This window comes from Scyliorhinus canicula, chromosome 1 (assembly GCF_902713615.1).
Source record: "Scyliorhinus canicula chromosome 1, sScyCan1.1, whole genome shotgun sequence".
Taxonomy (NCBI): Eukaryota; Metazoa; Chordata; class Chondrichthyes; order Carcharhiniformes; family Scyliorhinidae; genus Scyliorhinus; species Scyliorhinus canicula.
This window is the reverse complement of record NC_052146.1, coordinates 52928528-52948570: the sequence shown is the minus strand read 5'-3', so window position 1 is coordinate 52948570 and position 20043 is coordinate 52928528.

Genomic DNA, 20043 nt, shown 5'->3' with positions numbered 1-20043 from the left:
CTTCAATTTCTCTGAATTAAATTTAATCTACCACTTGTGTGCCCATTCTACCATCCAGGGACCTGGGTTTGATTCCTGGCTTGGGTCACTGTCTGTGCGGAGTCTGCACATTCTCCCCGTGTCTGCGTGGGTTTTCTCCGGGCTCTCCAGTTTCCTCCCACAAGCCCCGAAAGACGTGCTTGTTAGGTCAATCAGACAGTCTGAATTCTCCCTCTGTGTACCCGAACAGGCATCCGAGTGTGGCGAAGAGGGAATTTTCACAGCAACTTCATTGCAGTGTTAATGTAAGCCTACTTGTGGCACTAATAAAGATTATTATTATTATTATAACCTGCACATGTCCTATTGAAGTTGAACACTATCCCCTCCACAGTTCAGAATGCTTTCTAGTTTTCTATTGCTCACCCATTTTGAAATTGTGCCCTGGACACGTGTTCTAGGTTATTTTTATATAACAGGAAGAGCAAGGGTCCAAATACTGACCCTAGAGAACTCCACTGTAAACCTTCCTCCGGACGAAAATGCCATTGCTCTCTGCTTCCTGTCTCTCAGCATTGATGCAAAAGTGGCAATGTTGCTATAGGCGCGAGTGAGCACCTCCCTGAAACGCTAGTCTCGGAAATTCAAGGTTTACTTAAATTCAGAATAAAGCCCCAAATTTCCAAAAGTTTGCTTGTTTTTGCGACGTGAATTTGTTTTCAAATGGTTGATACTTGCGATTTACTTTCTTGTGGCTCCTTCGTGCGCTGCCACGGCACGCCGTGGTGTGACAGGATTACACGCTATTCAGTGAACATTCTGTTGCGTTTCTTGCATGGTTTAGTCTAAGATTTGTGGATTTCTGTGAGATTTAAATTCGACAGTGGAATTTAAAAGATTCAGCTAATTCACGTAAATTCCGCATTACTGGCTGCCAACACAGACGCTGGATTTAAACAGTGATTCGTTTAACCTGGTCTGCAATTGGCACTCAGAATGACCCATCAAACATGCCCGCAGGTCTCCGGTAAATGTACTGCATACAGTGAAACTGATCATTCCACCAGTGGTTTGCTGTAAAGTTTGGGTGCTTGTTTCGACGCAGTTTCAAGCATCAATTGGCTCAATTTCAGTTCTGACTTCTGATGCATAAATCGTTCACTAAGCACCAGAAAACTGGGGACAGTTATGTGTCACTGGTTATCGACCAGGTTGCATGATTAATCCAAAAGAACATTTAAAAATCCTATTTCCCCATCCAATATTGCCAGGTCAATATGTACATCACGGTCAAACTGCAACAGCGGTGGGAATAAGTGTAAGATTTCCCCTCTAAAGTTATTATGTCCATACTGTTAGAAACCTATAATGTATCGGCAAAGATTAGTGGGCGACTAGAGGACTGGGAAATATTTAGGTGGTAACAGAAAGCTACTAAAAAGCTATAAAGAAGAGTAAGATAGATTATGAGACTAAACTTGCTCAGAACATAAAAACAGATAGTAAAAGTTTCTACAAATATATAAAACAAAAAAGAGTGGCTCAGGTAAATATTGGTACTTCAGAGGATGAGAAGAAATATTTAATAATGGGAGATGAGGAAATGGCTGAGGAACTGAACAGGTTTTTTGGGTCGGTCTTCACAGTGGAAGACACAATTAACATGTCTGTGACTGATGGAAATGAGGCTATGACAGGCGAGGACCTTGAGATGATTGTTATCACTAAGGAGGTAGTGATGGACAAGCTAATGGGGCTAAAGGTAGACAAGTCTCCTGACCCTGATGGAATGCATCCCAGAGTGCTAAAAGAAATGGCTAGGGAAATTGAAAATGCACGAATGATAATTTACCAAAATTCACTGGACTCTGGGGTGGTCCCGGGGGATTGGAAATTAGCAAACGTGACACCACTGTTTAACAAAGGAGGTAGGCAGAAAGCGGGTTATAGGCCAGTTAGCTTAACTTTGGTAGTCGGGGAGATGCTGGAATCTATCATCAAGGAAGAAATAGCGAGGCATCTGGATGGAAATTGTCCCATTGGGCAGATGCAGCATGGGTTCATAAAGGGCAGGTTGTGCCTAACTAATTTAGTGGAATTTTTTGAGGACATTACCAGTGCGGTAGATGACGGGGAGCCAATGGGTGTGGTATATCTGGATTTCCAGAAAGCTTTTGACAAGGTGCCACACAATAGGTTGTTGCATAAGATAAAGATGCACGGCATTAAGGGTAAAGTAATAGCATGGATAGAGGATTGGTTAATTAATAGAAAGCAAAGAGTGGGGATTAATGGGTGTTTCTCTGGTTGGCAATCAGTAACTAGCGGTGTCCCTCAGGGATCAGTGTTGGGCCCACAATTGTTCACAATTTATATTGATGATTTGGAGTTGGGGGACCAAGTGCAATTTGTCCAAGTTTGCAGACGACACTAAGATGAGTGGCAAAGCAAAACGTGCAGAGGATACTGGAAGTCTGCAGAGGGATTTGAATAGGTTAAGTGATGGGCTGGGTCTGGCAGAAGGAATACTGTGTTGACAAATGTGAGGTTATCCATTTTCGTAGGAATAACAGCAAATGGGATTATTTAATTGATAAAATATTAAAACATGCTGCTGTGCAGAGAGACGATGTGCTAGTGCATGAGTTGCAAAAAGTTGGTTTACAGGGGCAACAGGTGATTAAGAAGGCAAATGGAGTTTTGTCCTTCATTGCTCGAGAGATGGAATTTAAGACTCGGGAGGTTATGCTGCAATAGTATAAGGTGTTAGTGAGGCCACACCTGGTGTATTGTGTTCAGTTTTGGTCTCCTTACCTGAGAAATGATGTACTGGCGCTGGAGGGAGTGCAGAGGAGATTCACTAGGTTAATCCCAGAGCTGAAGGGTTTGGGCTACGAGGAGAGGTTGAGTAGGCTGGGACTGTACTCGTTGGAATTTAGAAGGCTGCGGGGGGGGGGGGGGGGGGGGGGGATCTTATAGAAACATATAAAATTATGATGGGAGTAGATTGGATAGATGTGGGCAGGTTGTTTCCACTGGCGGGTGAAAGCAGAACGAGGGGGCATAGCCTCAAAATAAGGGGAAGTAGATTTAGGACTTAGCTTCGGAGGAACTTCTTCACCCAAAGGATTGTGAATCTATGGAATTCCTTGCCCAGTGAAGCAGTTGAGGCTCCTTCATTAAATATTTTTAAGATAAAGATAGATAGTTTTTTGAAGAATAAAGGGATTAAGGGTAATGGTGTTCGGGCGGGAAAGTGGAGCTGAGTCCGCAAAAGATCAGCCATGATCTCATTGCATGGCGGAGCAGGCTCGAGGGCCAGATGGCCCACTCCTGCTCCTAGTTCTTATGTTCTTATAAATTTACAGTGCTATCGATGAATTTTTACTGCTCCTGTGGTTGGCAGTTGAGTGCCTTGTTAGTAATCAGGCTGCGTTTTGTTTATTGCATCTACTAAACTTTTATATGAATTTAATATCCAGAGGTTTGGCAATTATACTTTTTTTTATCTCCAGGTGAAAGTTATTTCTATAAACACAGGGGTGCCACTTTGCTCAGAAACTACACAACACAGCAGAGGTGATTGGGGTAAAGTTGTTTGCCCTGATTCTGGTCCCTGGTGGGAAATACAACACATCTTGTTATACACACACAAGATCCGTGACAACAGGCTGTTGAATATACAGTCTAATTACTGGAGACAGGCAAAACCTCATGAAGGCGATGAATATCATTACAGTGAATTTAAAACGTTTTTTGTCAACTAGAAAACAGCATTAGCTAAGGCTTTGTGTGGCTCGGGCGAGAGCATAAAATTCCTCCCAAAAGTCATTCACACGTTTAACGCCAATATCAAAATAAACACCATCGCCATTATTATCAACTCACTCCAATGAGTTTCTCAGTTTAACCGGAAAATTGTGATTATATCAATATTTTCACAGGGAAATTAAATGTTGACGATTCAATCGCGTACTCATCTTACTACACACCTTTAATGCGCTACAATACGAACGATCACACTCATCATTAGCAGGAGATTTGGAGATGCAAAGAAACTTGGAATCAGGGGATTTCTATTCGAATTGTTTACCTACGATTGTAGTTGGTCCTTTGAGTAAAATTGATGCTTTGCATTGAAATACGGAATCGTATTTTTTACTGCAGCAAACGCATGCATTCAGAGGGCCCTGCAGATTTGCAACTATCTCACTGATTCTTTCTAAATTCCGATGGGAAGCTGTGTAATAAATTGCGAGAGCGGAGTTTCCAGTGTGGTAGACAACGGAAATCGAAAGGGGGAAAAGACTATCGATAAACTGCACTCATGTCCTCGTTGAGGTTAGAAGCAGTGATGCAGAGAGAGAAACAACTATTTTGGGGGCCCCAGCTTCTGATATTTGATTGATATCATTTTTCACTTTTCATATATACTCTCGAATATGTATTTAACATTTAATAAATGATGACTCCCATCCATTTAGTGAGGTTCCCATTTCTCACGATCAAATGTAGAAGGTGAAGGACAAATCCAACATATTAAAAAGGAAATCAGGATGTTTCTTTAGTGACGTGGATCCCCGTGCCTGTCACTGAACTGCAAGATAATTGATTTGACCTGGACAACGGGCGATGCACTTTCCCCAACAACTCGTTGCAATTCGAACCGCAGCCTGGGCTTTCCAAAAGAAATCATGCCAAAGCAACCTTGCTCAAACGTGGTCGAGCCAGTCTGCGCCCAAACTAAAATCGCCCACTGATCCTCTCTGATGGCAGACCAGCCCATAATCTGATGTTGTCTTTAATCTCATTGCTGTCCAAATAGACCAGAGGGGCTGAATGGCCTGTGCTCCCGGACTGAAGGCTGTGAGTGTCGCTGGTACCTCCCCGCCGCTCTGCTTCCCACTCACCCGGGAGCATGTTTAAAGTGAAGCTTACCGCAGCGGAGGAGGATAGATTGGGCCAGTTTCATTTGATGGCGGTGTTTTCCATCACCATCTTTAGCGGAAGATTCATTTACCGGCGGTCTACATAAATTGGTGTGATTCTGGCGCGAGTAGCCATTATCTCGGGCATTTTTTTACCGTGTCAGAATCCGATCGCACTCGTTTGACACCCGGCTAGACCCCTCTGATGTGAATGGGTACTGCTGGGGAAAAGCGCTGCCTCTCTCTGCTGCTGCTGAGGGGTCCCGGGCCAAACCAGCCTCCTAACGCCTTCAACTGACTCAGGAGAATTAGCTGTAACTGCAGCTCGTAATATCGCCCCTCTTTCTTCATTTTACCATTGCTGCTTGTTTGCTGATGTTTAGGGAAAGTTTAGCTGTGAGGAGAGTGGAGCTGCTCGTGTGCAATGAGAACTTTGATTCGCCGCCACCTTCTGGGACATTCTTCTGCCAGGGGCTCACAGAGCACGGCATCTATCTGTCTGTCTGTCTATCTATCTTAATACCTATCTATCTATCTGGGGGGCAGCACGGTAGCACTGTGGCTTCACAGCGCCAGGGTCCCAGGTTCGATTCCCCGCTGGGTCACTCTGTGCGGAGTTTGCACGCTCTGTGTCTGCGTGGGTTTCCTCCGGGTGCTTCGGTTTCCTCCCACAGTCCAAAGACATGCAGGTTAGGTGGATTGGCCATGATAAATTGTCCTTAGTGTCCAAAAGGGCCAGGAGGGGTTATTGGGTTGCGGGGATAGGGTGGGAAGTGAGGGCTTAAAGTGGGTTGGTACAGACTCGATGGCCGAATGGCCTCCTGCACTGTATGTTCTATGTTTTATGTGTATATCTATCCATCTGTCTATCTAGCTATCTACCTGTCTCTCCCTATCGCTATCTCTCCGGCCAGGAAGTCCGATATTTAAAAAAAAAAATTGGATGGATTTCCGCTGTCTCCCTGGCTTCTACATAAGCGGAAATAGTGATCTGGTACTCCAGCCACATACAGATTGTAAACAGGCAACAGCCTTTAGGTTCATTGAATTTCTGTCAGTTTCCGACACGTGTTTTGTTGTCCAGTTTTCCCCCTCTAAACCTGTTCCCACTGTCACTGGATGATTGTGCGACTGGATGTGGCCACATGTTTTGTAACATCTGCGCTTAGACTTCCGGTTAGCGTCCTCAATTTGAGCAATGCATAATGTTCACTTGCTTTCATGTTCTGCTATTGGGCAGCGGAAGGAGACCGACGAGGTCAGGCGGAGGGAGGCCCTCGTCCCACATCTGGACGTGACCTGTAGAGAAAATCTTCTGAAGCCCACAGAAAATCAGCAACTGTACCTAAGGAAGGTTGCGTTTTTTTGTCTTTAATCGATATCGGAATTCGGAATAACTTTACAATGTTGTGGGGTATTAGACAACAGAGAGTTTGGAAGCTGCCTCTATGTCCCAGTGTCTAATGTTTGCTGGAGTCTCCGAACACGTTCTTTTTGAAATAAGCTTTCTGCAGAGTTACTCCTTCGAATGTATTTTATTAAGTAATTTATGGAAATAAGTGCCCTATTTAATGTTGCACTTTTACAGCTGCTTTGAACATAATAAACCAATAAATAAAATGATTTAATCGGGGAATAATGTTCTTCCATCATAGTATTTTGCAGCGTTTATCACACCGTTGCACTCCGCTAAATACAACAGTTGTGATTCGAGAATCCTTTTACTGATTGATGCCCTTCTGGACGAATTCAAGCTTGTGGCTTTAAATAAATTACATTCGTTTCAAAAACGAAACTATTCTGTCGCATCGACCGTGCACATTTTGTTCCAGCTTTACGGAAAGGACGGCCGTTTTTAGCACAGCACTTCGGGACCTCGAGCAGCCAGACCAAACCAATATTCCAATTAATCGGCAAAGGGTTGTTGCAAGGAAGCTGCTGTCATTACATATACACTCTCTGGGAAGTGAGCAAAACCATTGCCCTCGGTTTCTAAGCGGGGGGAGGGGGTGCAGGGGGGAACCATTGGCGTGTTCTTAGCGAAACCCTCTCTTCCTGGGGGCATTTCCGCTGTTACTGGACCAGAGAGACTTTGTTGCCTTTCATTGTATGGATTAAGCAACAAGATCCGCTCTGCGCACCTTCCAAAAATACTGTTGCTAACTATTGATGAATCTCCTGGAGCCTGGACACAACTCAACCGCATCCTCTTCTTGTACCGAATAACATACTCACCACATCTGACCATTGGGTGCAGTGGAGATAGAGGGGCGCATATTCCACTCGGCTGTAATCGGAGCGCCATTTCCAAATGCCAGGTTTTTTCAGATGTGGAATGCCCTGCCGGTGTTGGTGTATTTAACACCGAGGACTGTTTCCCGGATTAAATATTTGCTGAGATCTGGCGTGAAAGCGATTGCTTCTCTACTCATTGCCCACGTTTAAGTGGAAGCCGGCACAAAGGGAAGAACGAATTAGCAGCGGACCCGTCCTGGGACGTTGAGATGTGAGAGGTGATGTCTGTCTGGTATGGGCAGGTCTGAGATATTCACAACGTTCACCCCCACTGGACTTCTTGTGAATCTATTTCTGTGAAAGTAACTGGCAAGCTCGATGGTTTCGTGAATAACCATTGGAGCTACCTTCCAGAATATGCCAACCTGACCCACTGCCAAGGTACATGATTCACTTTTGGGTAGAGTGCGCATTAACCATTCGCTTGTTCAATACCCGTTCTGGTCTGTGTTGTTCAGTATTCAGTTCGTGTTTGTTCTGAAAGTGATAAGTCAATCACGTGTTTTGTCCCAAAGTAGCTCCAGTCAGGGTGTAGCCGAGAGATGCAGACGTGTCCTTTGACTGAGGGGCCCACTGACTTTTTGGGACGGTTGTGTTGGTTTTTTTTAAAGTTCTGGGACTTTCCTAAACCTTACAGTGCAGAAGGAGGCCGTTCGGCCCACTGGGTCTACACAGGCTCTCGGAAAGAGCATTCGACCTCCTCCCAGTCCACTTGGCTGATCCACGTAATCTTATAGATTATTTATCTTCAGGGAGCAATCCAACCCAGGATCGAACATGCCTCCACCACCCTCTCAGGCTGCCCGTTCCAGTCTCTAACCGCCCTGTGGGAGAAAATACTTTTTGCAGCTCAATTTTAGTTCTCCTGCCCGTTATTTTGAATCCGTCCCCATCTAGTTCTTGATAATAGTTCCCTGAATAATCGTTTTTTGTTTACATATTGTTAAGATACCCCGGGCCAGTGGAGGTCAATTCCAGCCCCACACAAAGTCACAATATAAGTGAATCAATAATTCTTCTAAAAAAAAGCCGAAGCCTTTGACCCTTGGCTACCCAATAATTACAGTCACCAGGTTTGGTGGGACAAGGTGGGACATAATTGTTATTTATCTATACCAAGAGCTATCATGAAACTTGCAATAAATACAACTGGACAACAACAAGCAATACCTACTACCCCCTTTAACCATCACATCCTCTAACCACACACGCAAGACAGACAAACACAGAGGGGTGGAAAGGGGTGAAAATAATATGGATGAACGTCAGAAGATAAGAGTCCTTGCTTCAAATGGTAATTATTTAGCACCTTTCTTCACAACATACTGGTTGATCAAGGTCTCAGGTTTACAGTTGATAATGGTCTTCTTTGCAGAATCATTCATTCAGGATTCCCATGGGCTAAAATATGGTACTAACAGGCAACATGCTTTCTGGAGAGGAGGTTTATTTCTCCCAAACTGGGCCTTCAGCTCGAGGTTCACATTCTGGCCTATTTCTGTAGACACACGTCATTCCATATCAAATGTTGCTTTCAGCTTGTGGTTTGACTTCAGGCCTTAGCAATATCAAAAGAACAGACTTGCTGGAGAGAGAGTCAGCACCCACAATGGCCTACTGTAGAGAAATAGTTCGATATTTTCTGGAAAGAGTTAGTTAGATCACTCCATCCATGCTGCAGAAACAAAGGTGAAATCAAAATGGAACCTTGTGACTCTGAAAACATTCCAGTGGGATGATGCCTGATCACCACTTGTTTCCGGACAGAGCACAGCCTTTGGAGGCCATTCATTGGCCACCAGCCAAACCAATCGAACCGAGTCCCAGCCAATTACTGTCATTGGTGCTGATTAGTCTATGGTCTCCTGTTCAAACCAATATCTGAGTCTGCTACATTCTGCTTGAATTAAAGGCAAATGTCCATAAATTATTCATGGATCAAAAGTGTAACCGCAAAAATAAAAGAAAGGTGAAATAAGGGAATAAACAGGGAATAAACATAATCAAACAATATTGACTATTGGCTGGGACCCAGGTTCCATTCCGGCCTTGGGTGACTGTCTGTGTGGAGTTTGTGTGTTCTCCCTGTGTCGGCGTGGGTTTCCTTTGGGTTCTCCAATTTCCTCCCACAATCCAAAGAGTGCAGGTTAGGTGGACTGGTCACGTTAAATTTCCCCTTATTGTCCAAACATGTGCAGGTTATGTGGGTTGGCCATGATTAATATTGGACAACGAGGATAGTGCAGGAGAGTGGGACTGGATGGAGTGCTCTTTTGGAGGACCAGTACACATTTGATGGGTCAAATGGAAGCCATCTGCACTGTATTGATTCTATGGTTAATTTGATGATTTGATGATGTACCTCTATTATCTGTGATTTCTCCGATGGGAGATGGTGTGAGTCCATGGATGATGACTTGGTTTCATTGCAGAAATTCAGCTAGTGGTAATGTAGCAGTTAGATGAAATTCGGATATGTTAAAACTTAAAACAACCAGGACTCCTGTCACCTTCGGCATTGAATTAGTTTTACCCCCTGTCCGACACGCCAGAGAATATTCCAGCTGGCAAATCAAAAGCTCTCATTCGAGGTTCAAATCAGAGTAGGCCACCTTAATTGACACATTTGGGATTTTTAAATCCCAGGAGAGGACATCTTGTAAGTGTCACAGCAAATTGGGACCTGGCAGTTGATGTGCAAACAGAGATTCAGTGGACAGGGGTTAATAAAAGGATTTAATCAGAGATGGTGTTGGGGGCTGACCTTGAGCTACAGATACCCAGCACACTTCTGGTTCAATGCTGCACCTCATTCAGAACCAAACAGTTAGTGGGAATGAGCTCATTTTAATTGGCCCAACCCCCACCCACAGGACCAAAGGATGCAAATCCTTCCATTTTTGTTCTTTCATGCAGCAATTGTTGCCCATCCCTAATTGCCCTGGAACTGAATGGCTTGCAAGGCAATTTCAGAGGGCAGTTAATTGTGTGTGTCTGGATTCACCTGTGGGCCAGACAGGTAAGGGAGGCAGATTTCATTTCCTGTAAGACATTTGTGAACCAGCTAGGTTTTTAACAACAATCAATAATAGTTTCATGGTCACTATTACTGAGTCAAGCTTTCAATTCTAGATTTTATTAATTGAATTTATACTCCGCCGGCTGTTGTGGTGGGATTTGAACCCATGTCCCTCAGAGTGTTACCCCGAGCCTCTGGACTGAACGTCGACACAGTTCCAGATGACCATAGGCTGCTCTCCCTTTGAGAGGGAGAGCCGACTGGTGGTGATTTAATCTGAGGGTCACCATACCTTACGCAAGGTGCAAGGTTGAGAAGGCGGGTCCTTCAATAATAACCTCAGCTGGTATGGGAATTGAACCCATGCTTTTGGCATTTTTCCACTTCGGGAACTAGCCATCCAGCCAACTGAGCTAATCTACCCTGGAATATTAGTCCAGTGACATTATCACTGCACCACCATCTCATTAACTCACAAGTGAAGCACAAATCCTGTGGCGTATCACTTGTTGTAACTCTGGTCCGTGTAATGCTGCCACCCTTCTTCAGACAGGGTGCTAGGGGGCAGCACGGTGGCGCAGTGGTTAGCATTGCTGCCTATGGTGCTGAGGACCCAGGTTCGAATCCCAGCCCTGGGTCACTGTCCGTGTAGAGTTTGCACATTCTCCCTGTGTCTGCGTGGGTTTCACCCCCACAACCCAAAGATGTCCAGGATAGGTAGACTGGCCACTCTAAATTGCCCCTTAATTGGAAAAAATAATTGGGTACTCTAAATTTAAAAAAAAAGACAGGGTGCTAGGTGCAAGGCATTCTAGATTGATTTGGAGAGGACAACAAGAATGTGCTGCATATCTGCTTGGTTAATGACTTGCTCAAAATCCTGATATTTTCCCTATCGATTACGGGAAATCTGTTTGCATGCATTTAATTTAATGATTAGAGTTGAACTTTCAATTAGCTATGCTTTATATGTAGCAAAAGGTTGCTGTTCTTGTGCAGATGCAGTACAGAGAAAAGCCAAGAATCTGATCCCCAGAGTCTGATTAACTGAACCTCAAGGAAATGCTACAGAAACTTGGCTTCATTGGCCTTCAGATATTTGTTTTTAGGTTTTTGGTATTAAACAGTTTGAGAAAGTAAATCAAGAGCACTGCTTGAAATGAATCATGGCAGTAAACAAAGACAAAAACTGGTGAAAGCTGATTTTAAGATGGATGGCAGGAATATTTTTTGTCACATGGAGAAATTAAGATTTTAACTGGAAAGAGAGCAGAGGCAAAACCTTCAGAGTCATTGAAGAGCCAGTTGGATGCTATGAGCTGCAGGGGAACTGCAGATGTTCTTTTCTGTCTGGATAGGTTAAAATGGAATGAATGAACTTTCTCACTTGTATGTATTTTGTCATTGTATAATACCTGACACCATGAGTTAAGATTATAGTTTCCCAGTCCCACTTGCATGCCCAATTTGGCTGCCACCCCAGATTCAAGCCCTTCACTTCTATTTCCCTTTTCTCTTTCCACCTTCTCTCCTGTTGGCATGCTGCCTTTAATTTCTCCTCATCCCCTTTTGTAATATGGTATCAAGTTTTGTCGACTAACGCTCCTTGAAGTGTCTTGCAATGGTTTACCACATGAAATGCAGAAATTAGTCCAAGTTATTGTTGGATAGTTAAAAAGTCTCAAAAATCAATTAATGCTATTTGTAAAAGAAAATTCATCTCGCTGCACTCAAATTGTTTCAGTAAGGCTCCAGTGGCTTAAATCATTTTTGTGTCCCTGCTGTTTTGGGACCAAATCTATATCCGTCTATTGCCTGATAGATGAGGTACTTATTGGATTTGCTTTCAATCCTTTAAATATATTTCCATTCACTGTCGCAGGAAATAATCATCTGCTCCAGAAGTTAACTTCAAGTATGAAGTCATTGCTCCTAATGTTACATTTTGCCTGAGGTTTTGAGGCATAATTGTGTCTCCAACTCTCACACCCTTCACATCCAGCCAATCCTCCATTGGCAAATTAAAGAAATGTCAAATGAAAAGCAAATAAACTCAGTCATGTGGGTGTCATAATAATAATTAGACTTAATACTGCCTTCCTGATACTGGTAGCCAGTATTCCTGGCTGTAGTATTCTTTATTCATTTTAAGGAATGGGTTATAAATAAAGATAAAGCCAATTATACTTGGTGTAAACAATAATTAACTCAACTTCCATCTGACAATAGGTTTCCATTAACACTTACGATGGCTAGGTTTTATAAAGTAGTTATGTTTTAGACTGTTCCCTTTAATTCAAGGTAAAATGGAGTAGTTTGGAGAGGGGGAACGTGAGCTCCTATGATATCTGCATAGGGATAAAGTCACATGGTTTCAAATTAAATCTACCTGGAGACAAACCCATGTAACCTGTTTGCTGTGGTAGAAACTCAAATCAAAATTTAGTCAAAGTAAAAGGCAAATTTTAACACCTTGACACAGAGCCAGAGGCAGTGGAATTGTTGCTGCCCAGATTCACAGGGTGGAATTTTCAGCCATTCACTCTGGCGGGATCTTTCGATCCTGTCGATGACACCCCCTTCCACTGTGAGTTTAATAGCAGTGAGGGGTGCATTCAATAGGAAGCACCGTTGATAACAGTGGGGCCAGAAGACCCAGCCATTGGCAAACTGCCCTCTGCCGCTGCAGAACACACCATGGAAAGGGAGGAAAATTCCACCCTCAGTGTTAGTCAGGCTGTGAGATTTGGGGGAAGAAGCACAAAACAGTTGCTGCTATGCTAAACAGGGGAAATAAAATATTTTTTGAGTTATTAACCAAGCAGAGTGCTGGTGAGGGTGGATTTTCAGTTCAAAGAAACAAGGCTTCTGAGGAGTTACAAACCACAGAATCACAAATGGGTACCTTGATACTGGAAATCTACTCCATTATGCTCAAGGTGTTATTTAAAGGAATACTAGAAGATTCACCCTGATCAAGCAGGGAGAAGAGATACTAGGCTGGATACTCCGGTCGCCCAGCCATGTGTTTACTCAGCAGTGCACCGATTGCTGGTGGTGGAGTTCTCTACTCTTGCCACTTGTCAATGGGATTTCCATTAAAGCCACCCCACGCTGCCGGGAATCCCACAGGGATTCTGCCTGTGGCAGAAAACGGGAACAGAAAACCCCAATGGCCAGAGAACTCTGACCACTCTTAAAGCATGGAGGAGCTTGGAATTGTAAAAGCAAGACGAAGGCGGAATTCAACCAATGGGCTGGATTCTATGCCATGCCCACCACAAGAATGCCATGGGTAAGACACCAACAATGGAAAACTCCAATGACCTCGGGCGGGATTCTTCGATCAGCGGGTGAACCCGGCTGAAGAATCCCGCCCAAAGTATTATTTTGGATGAGTTTGGCGGGGTGTTTCTCATAGGCCTTTTGGGTGAGATCCACATCGCTATTCGACTACACTTAGTCATTTCTTTGAGCGTTGGGGAGTTTCACAGCGGTCAAGACCACACTTACTGCAGGATTCTCCAGGCGCGTCCACCCGGCGACCGGAGAATCCCGCCCGAGGTCAATGCACTTCTCCATTGTCGGCATTTCACCTGTGGCATTCAGACAGCGGGCGAGGCTGAATAATCGAGCCCTTAGAATTTTTATCCTCACTGAACTCGCCGGCCAGATTGGCTCCCTGGAAAACAAGCCACCATTTTGAAAAGGTGTCCGATCTCTAAGTGAGCTCGAGCGACCCCCCCCCCCCCCCCCCCCCACCAACAGGCAATGTCAACTCTCCACTGCAAACATGTAGCAGGATCCTCCACTCCGCCCGCAGCGCTCCCACGCCCACCGGTTTCCCGATGGTGTGGGGTGAGCACAATGGGAAACTCAATTGGCCAGTTGCAGGAATGGGGAATCCCGCTGCTGGGGGGGGCATGTCGAAAAACTGGTTTGGCGGGACGAAGAATTCCACCCAAGGTTATTACCCGATACCCCTGTAAGTGAGGACACTCCGCTACGGGGTTGCTCAGATCTTTTCAGTCCTCCCCAACTCCCTTTGGACTCCCCCTTTCAGGACCCCCATCCTTAACCCATCCCAACCTGAATGAGGCATCCTAATACCCACTCTTCACTCCCTATACTTCGTAACCCCCTCATCCTTCCTTTCATGGGCAAGGCCCCCTTGATGACCCAACCCCTGGCAGTGCCACACTAGCACCTGAACACACCAGCACTGCCACCCTAACACCCTAGCACTGCCACAGCCCACCTAGCAGTGCCACCATAGCATCCTGGCAGTGCCAAGGTTCCAGGCTGGCTGCACCAAGGGGCCAGGTGCCTGAAGGGGAGAAAGGAGGCCACACTGCCTATCCTCGACCACCCAGGTGTCTCCAATGGTCTAGGAAACCCTTCAACTGCCATTACGCCTGGTCCGCGTTTATGTGGACCAATACTAAACGGCACCTCGTTGCTGGGGAGGCCATTCGTTCCTGGACGCTGGGAGAATGTGGTGCAGACATATTTATATGATCATTCGGCTCATTTAAAAATGCTGATCTGGATCGCACCCAGCGAGGCAAGATCCAAATCGTGACGTCTCACAAGGTTCGGTTGAATCTTTCAAGATGCCTTAAGGGTGGCAAATCCCGTGAGAGGCTCGTAAATCGCACCATAAATTTCTGCTGAGTAATGTGCAATGGGGTTTCTGGTAGTGTTAATAATTTAATCGGGAATATCTTTTCTGTAGTTTCGTATATTTTTTTTCCCACTCAGAAATGTTTAGTTAGTCTGTGTTTATATTACCGTGCTTGTTAAAGTAAAAATTTTAAAGCTTGAGCTCTGCCTCGATTCTCCATCCCGCCAGCTTTGTGTTCTCACCCGGCGTGTCCCCGCCAGCAGCGGGATTTTTCGTTCCCGCAGCCGGCCAGTGGGCTTTCCCCATTGTGGGCCACCCCATATCACCGTGAAACACGCGGGCGTGGGTGCGCTACTGGAAGGACAGAGCGGCAGGACAGAGCATCCCGCCGATGGCGAATCCGGCCCATCTTAAAAACATAAAATGTTAACGTACAACCCTTTGAAATGGTCACTGGAAAATTCATCTCTCGTTAAAAGTTATTGGTCTTTGCAGGGATCATATAAACAGTTTTATTTATTAATCATAATTTAAATTAAAATATCCAAGGACTTCCATAATTATCACATTTTTAATGTGCACTGAAACATGCCTGTCTTCATCTACTTTTATACGGATATCCAGAATGCCTTTGAATAGAGCACAGAGATAGGCCATGCATGATTTTACTTGATGGAACTGTTCAATTTTCACTGAAATTTAGGCCCATTGAAATAAATGGAAAAATCTGAAACTTGAAAAAAAAACTGTTATTAGATTTGCTAAGACTAAAATGGTGTTTTTTGGCTTGCTTGATGTCCTGTTTAGCTTATCCATTGAGTTAACTGATAAAAGTAGTGTGAACAGAATGCCATTGGGCATATGATCATTGGGTGAAGTGGGAAAATTAACCAGTTTCTTGCTCCTGGTTGCCATACAGGAACAAGCAGGAGGATCCGGCCATTCAGCCCCTCCAGCCGACTCTGCCATTTAATAAGATCTGATTGTTACATCAAATTTGCATCATATCTATCCCCAATAATTTCAAAGCCCTTACTTACCAAGAATCTATCCACCTCTAATTTTATAAATATTCAAAGACTGTGCTTCCACCACCCTTTCAGGAAGAGTTCCAAAGACTCGCAATCCTCTGAATGAAAAAAAATCACCTAATCTCTGCTTTGAATGTGCAACGCCACTTTTAAACAGTGATCCTCTAGTCCTAGCTTTTCCCACAAGAGGAAATATCCTCTCCATGTTCACTCTGTCAAGACTCTTCAGGATATTCAATGTCTTGTGGAAGTGTATGGATATCAGGTGGAGATGGGTCCGGCTTGGACATGATGTCCTATCCCAATGCAGCTGTCACCATAGTGTTAAACGTTATGCCTGACAATTACCACTTACATTAAATCTTTCAGGTGACCTGAGCCATTTGAACTATACCTCATAAAGGGGTCTTCCATGGGTGGGTGAGAAGAGAAAAATTGGGCAAAACATTGACCATAAGGTAACTTCTTATAAACCCGGGAGTTTTATATATATATATAACTCTCACACATGCTTTGCAGCTGACTTTTATCCCAGTCTTTGTTATGAAAGCCCTGTGTCTGCATGGTTTTCACCCCCACAACCTAAAAAGATGCGCAGGGTAGGTGAATTGCCGCTTAATTTGAAAAAAAGAATTGGGTACTCTAAAATTAAAAAATATATATTTACAAGTGAGCATCTTCATAACTACTGTGGCCGTTACCCCACCTTGAATTGGAATACACATTTTCCAATTTGGCCGAGACACATATTTGCAGGCATTTATATACCATTTGGTTTGGGCCTTAGCTTGCCATCGGACAGATCCCTTGTGGCTTTCTCCACCTTGCTCGCACCTCCTTTTTGTTTGCCTTCACCCCTCCCCTGCCTACCTCCCTACCTTTTCCCTGTCTTTTTTTCTCTCTGCCCATGGCTTGCCTGTGTCTCTACCCGCCCCCCCCATCCCCCCACCCCCTTGCTCTACTGGCTGCTGGCTATGAACAGGTCTTGAAACAAGTTGGTTTTCGACTTCATCGTCCTATGGATGCATTCTTCAGATCCACAGATGGCAAGTTTTATTTCCTCCAGCCTGAGAAACTCCACCAGGTCGGCAGCCAGTCTGCAGCCTTAGGTGGTGCTGCTGATCGGCAGCCGAGCAGAAATCTCCGGCGGGCGATCCAGGAGGGAAAAGCTAGGGTATTTGCCCCCCTCCCTCCATGCAGAGTTCTGGCAGATCTGATACTCGGAAGACCACCACTTTTGGGTGCAGCTTCACCCTCACTCCCAAAACCCTCAGACATGGCCACGAAGATAGACATCCCATACCCGACAAGCCTGGAGCAAGCCCAAAACATGTGGGTGTGGTTAGCCGAGGCTCCCTAGTTCCATTTGCATTTGTGACTCAAGCTCGGAAATATGTCCCTGTGCAGGAACTCTCCTCCATCCTCTGCAGATCCTTTTTAACTTCCTCCACCAGACTTGTCAGGTTCCATTTATGGATCCGTGTCCAGTCATGGTCTCCAAGTAGCGGAATTTGATCTGGACCAGTTTAAGCAGCAGTCTCTCCAGCTCTGCCTCTACCCACTGTGGGTTCACAGGCAATATCTCACTCTTGCTCAGGTTAAATTTAGCCTGAAAAGGTTCAGAACTCCATTAGGAGTTTCATTATCCCTTCTATTCTGGTCCGGGGTTCGAGATGTAGAGGAACAGGTCATCCACATAGAGTGAGACTCCATGCTTTCTGTCACGCCTTTGGATATGTCTACACCCCTTCACCAGTCTGAGGACAATTGCCAGAGCATGCAAGCTTGGGGACAGTGACCATCCCTGTCTCTTGCCTCTGTGCAGTCGCATGTATCTAGAACTGGTGGTGTTTGTCCGTACACTTGCCATGGGAGCACTGCACAGCGGTTTCACCCAGGAGGTGAATCCTGGTCCAAACCCAAACCATTCCAGTAGCTCTATGAGGTATCTCTATTCAACCTTGTCAAATATCTTTTCTGCGTCCAGGGAGATGATCACTTCTGGTGTTCTCTCCCCGGTTGAGGTCATTATCATGTTCAGCAGGTACCTGATGTTCAATGTTCGCTGCTGGCCCTTGACAAAGCCAGTCTGATCCTCCATGGCGGCCTCTGTCACACAGCTCTCCAGCTGCCTCGTTAGGGCCTTCACCAGGATCTTTGCATCTGCATTAAGGAACGAGATGAGCCTGTAGGTTCCACACTCTGTCGGGTCTTTGTCCTTTTTGGGTATCAGCGATATTGAGGCTTGGGCCAGTGTTGGTGACAGGGTGCCCTTTGCTAGCGTGTCTGCGAACATCTCCCACAAGTGCGGGGCCAGTGCTGACCCACATATTTTGTAGCAGTCCACTGGGAATCCATCTGGTCCCGGTGCCTTCACTGTCTGCATGGAGTTGATACTCTCCATGACTTCCCAAATTCTAGTGGTGCTTCCAGGCCCCATCTCTTAGCTTCCCCTCAATCGGCATGTCCAGTCGGTTGAGGAACTGCTTCATCTCCACGAACCCCTCCAGGGGTTCAGAGGTGTACGGTCGTCGGTAGAAGGTTGTGAAGTCTCCGTTGATCTTTACTGGCACAGCGACTAACCTGCCGCCTCTGTCTTTAACCCTTGTAGCTGCCTGCTTTCTCAGCTGGTGAGCCTGCAGGCAGCTGGCTTTGTCTCCATGCTCATAAAAGGTCCCCGTGTCTGGCGAATCTAGTTGACTGCTTTCCCAGTGGAAAGCAGGTAGAAATCCATTTGCAACTTTTTCCACTCCACCAGGTGTTCCACAGTTGGGGCTGTGGAGTACCACCAGTCCACCTCCAGTATAGAGTTGACCAGCTGTTGCCTGGCTGCCCCCTCCTCCATGACGTTGCACGCCTTGAATGTGATAATTCCTCATCACCGCCTTCAGCGCCTCCCAAAATGTGGAGGGTGAGATCTCCCCATTCTGGTTGTTGGTTACATACCCGTCTATGGCCTGTGATACCCTATCGCAAAAAACCTTATTAGCAAGGAGGGTCCTGTTCAGCATCCACGGGAGGCAGGTTCCATATGTCTGTTGGCAATATTCAGCTCTTACCATCCGTCTCTCAATTACTTCACTATCTCTGATTTGACACACTGTGCCAATACTGGCTGAGGAGAAATTTCCTCGAACGGAATGCCAGGAAGACTGAAGCCATTGCCTTCATTCCCTGCCACAATCTCTATTCCCTGATCACCATTTTCATCCCTGGAAACTGTCAGAAGCTGATTCAGACTGTTCATAACATTGTTGTGTTTGACACTGAGATGAGCTCCCAACCACAAATCTGCTACATCATTAATACTTCCTATTTCCCCTTTCAGGGCTGGTTTAGCTCAGCGGGCTAGACAGCTGGTTTGTAATGCAGAACAAAGCCAGCAGCACGGGTTGAATTCGCGTCCCAGCTTACCCGAACAGGCGTCGGAATGTGGCAACTAAAAGGAGCTTTTCACCGTTAACTTCATACTTGTGACAATAAAAGATTATTATTGTAACTTTACCAACCACAAACCGGCTGACAGCTTGATCGCTGCTGAAACTCATTATCTCCTTCTTGAAGGTCTGTTATTGCTCATTTATTGTCTTTTTTACATAGAATTTACAGTGCAGAAGGAGGCCATTCGGCCCATCGAGTCTGCACCGGCTCCTGGAAAGAGCACCCTACCCAAGGTTAACAACTCCACCCTATCCCCATAACCCAGTAACCCCACCCAACACTAAGGGCAATTTTGGACACTAAGGGCAATTTATCATGTCCAATCCACCTAACTTGCACATCTTTGGACTGTGGGAGGAAACCGGAGCACCCGGAGGAAACCCACGCACACATGGGGAGGATGTGCAGACTCCGCACAGACAGTGACCCAAGCCGGAATCGAACCTGGGACCCTGGAGCTGTGAAGCGATTGTGCTATCCACAATGCTACCGTGCTTCTTGGAAAACTTTTATTTGCAGTCCACCTGGAAATGTAATGTGCAGAAGGTTACCTCACAACATTGCTCGTTGTAAATTGGGAATTGATTTCAATTTGGATCTGCAAAGTGCAAATGGGAATGTATTTCATGTCCATTTCAGGGCAGACTGCCAGGAGATATAGCTGATCTTGTGGAAACAGTATATTGTAACTATTTGACGAGTAGTGAAGATAGTGTCCTCTGTTTA